Source organism: Chrysemys picta, unplaced genomic scaffold (genome assembly GCF_011386835.1).
Source record: "Chrysemys picta bellii isolate R12L10 unplaced genomic scaffold, ASM1138683v2 scaf295, whole genome shotgun sequence".
Lineage (NCBI taxonomy): Eukaryota > Metazoa > Chordata > Testudines > Emydidae > Chrysemys > Chrysemys picta.
In genome coordinates, this window is record NW_027053002.1 from 47501 (window position 1) to 50000 (window position 2500).

At 70.9% G+C, this 2500-nt stretch overlaps 1 non-coding gene across 1 annotated transcript; it reads right to left on the bottom strand.

The window, feature by feature from the left end:
* Positions 1-632: 632 nt before the first annotated feature.
* LOC135978522 (5S ribosomal RNA) lies at positions 633-751 on the bottom strand. The gene has a single exon (XR_010595928.1). It is a non-coding gene; the product is annotated as a 5S ribosomal RNA (ribosomal RNA).
* Positions 752-2500: the final 1749 nt, after the last annotated feature.

Here is a 2500-nt window from a genome sequence, read left to right on the forward strand (position 1 = left end):
GGTCCCGCGGGCCGGGGGCCGGGCGCAGGGGAGGCGGGGGGTCCGAGCGAGTCCGTCCCGGGCCCGGGGCCTCCCCCTGCGGCTTTGGGGTCCGTGGGTCCCCGCTGGCGGAAGCCACTGGGAGCTGGACACCCGCCGTCCGTCCCGCCTGGCCAGGCCTGGCCTGGGTGGCCGCGGGGGGATTCGGGGCGGTCCCGCGAGCCGGCGTCGGGCGCAGGGGGTCCGAGCGAGTCGGGCCCGGGCCCGGGGTCTCCCCCTGCGGCTTTGGGGTCCGTGGGTCCCCGCTGGAGGAAGCCGCTGGGCGCTGGACACCCGCCGTCCGTCCCGCCTGGCCAGGCCTGGCCTGGGTGGCCGCGGGGGGGGGATTCGGGGCGGACCTGCGGGCCGGCGGCCGGGAGGGTCCGGGCCAGTCCGCCCCATGCCCGGGGTCTCCCCCAGCGGCTTCGGTGGCCCGGGGGGGTCCTCCGCGGAGGAAGCCGGGTGGGTGGGGAGCCGGACCCCAGGCGCCCAGACCCGTGACCTGCGGCCGCGACCTCCGACTCGGCAGGAGCGACGAGGGGCTTTCCGGCCCGTCCCCCCCTCTCCTTCCCCCCCCAGAAAAGGAGAGAGAGCTGACTCGGACCGGGAAAAGCTGCCTACGGCACCTGGGATTCCCAGGCGGTCACCCATCCAAGTACTAGCCAGGCCCGGGACGGTTTACCTTCCGAGATCGGACGGGATCGGGGGCGTTCGGTCCGGTATGGCCGTAGGCACCCGGCCCCGCGCCTCCTCGCCCGCTTTCCCCTGCCGACGCCCGGGCCTGCCGCACGGTGAGCCCCGGTCGGACTGCCCCCCCCTGCGGCAGGGCCCCCGTCTCTCGCGGGCCCGGTCCTTTTTTCCTTTTCGAGCTCCGGGGCCCGGGCTAGCCGCCAGAGCCCCTCCGCCCGCCCTCCCCGGCGTCGGGGAAAATATTGTCCCGGACTTCCAGTGCGCCCGATCCTGTCAGCCGGGGGGTGGGGGGGCAGTCCCTCGCTGCGGCCGCGGAGGGTGAGCCCAGGGCGGCTTGCCTGCCGTGCGAGGCCCCTCTCGGCCACCAGGTCAACCCCGAGTCGAAAGGGCTGAAAAATTTTCAGAGTCCCCTCCCGGGCACCAGGTCAACCGGTGGAATCGGACGGGTTCACCTGCTGGCCGGTTCGCTTCCCGGGCACCAGGTCAACCCGTGGAATCGAAAGGGTTCACCTGCTGGCCGGTTTGCTTTCCGGCCACCAGGTCAACCCCTAGGGGTTTTAACGGGGGCACGCCCGGTGGCCTCTTTCCCGTCCGGTCACCAGGTCAACCCGGATCTCCCTCCTTCCCTGGGCGCCCCCTCCTCGGAGGCGTCAGGTTCCATTTTTTCCCCCCCCAGACTTCCAGGGGCCCGATCCAGTCGGCCGGGAGGCAGTCCCTCGCTGCGGCCGGGGAGGGTGAGCCCAGGGCGGCCTGGTCCATGTCTCTAGTGGGCCCGATCCTTTTTTTTTTTTTCGAGCTCCGGGGCCAGGCCCGCCCGGGCAGCCCTCCTCGGAGGCGTGGGGCGATTTCCCCCCCCTCAGACTTCCAGGGGCCCGATCCTGTCGGCCGGGAGGCAGTCCCTCGCTGCGGCCGGGGAGGGTCAGCCCAGGGCGGCTTGCCTGCCGTGCGAGTCCCCTCTCGGCCACCAGGTCAACCCCGAGTCGAAAGGGCTGAAAAATTTTCAGAGTCCCCTCCCGGGCACCAGGTCAACCCGTGGAATCGAACGGGTTCACCTGCTGGCCGGTTCGCTTCCCGGCCACCAGGTCAACCCGTGGAATCGAAAGGGTTCACCTGCTGGCCGGTTCGCTTTCCGGCCACCAGGTCAACCCCTAGGTTTTAAGGGGGGGGGGGGGACGCCCGGTGGCCTCTTTCCCGTCCGGTCACCAGGTCAACCCGGATCTCCCTCCTTCCCTGGGCGCCCCCTCCTCGGAGGCGTCAGGTTCCATTCTTTTTTCCAGACTTCCAGGGGCCCGATCCAGTCGGCCGGGTGGCAGTCCCTCGCTGCGGCCGGGGAGGGTGAGCCCAGGGCGGCTTGCCTGCCGTGCGAGTCCCCTCTCGGCCACCAGGTCAACCCCGAGTCGAAAGGGCTGAAAAATTTTCAGAGTCCCCTCCCGGGCACCAGGTCAACCCGTGGAATCGAACGGGTTCACCTGCTGGCCGGTTCGCTTCCCGGGCACCAGGTCAACCCGTGGAATCGAACGGGTTCACCTGCTGGCCGGTTCGCTTCCCGGGCACCAGGTCAACCCGTGGAATCGAACGGGTTCACCTGCTGGCCGGTTCGCTTCCCGGGCACCAGGTCAACCCGTGGAATCGAACGGGTTCACCTGCTGGCCGGTTCGCTTTCCGGCCACCAGGTCAACCCCTAGGTTTTAAGGGGGGGGGACGCCCGGTGGCCTCTTTCCCGTCCGGTCAGCAGGTCAACCCGGATCTCCCTCCTTCCCTGGGCGCCCCCTCCTCGGAGGCGTCAGGTTCC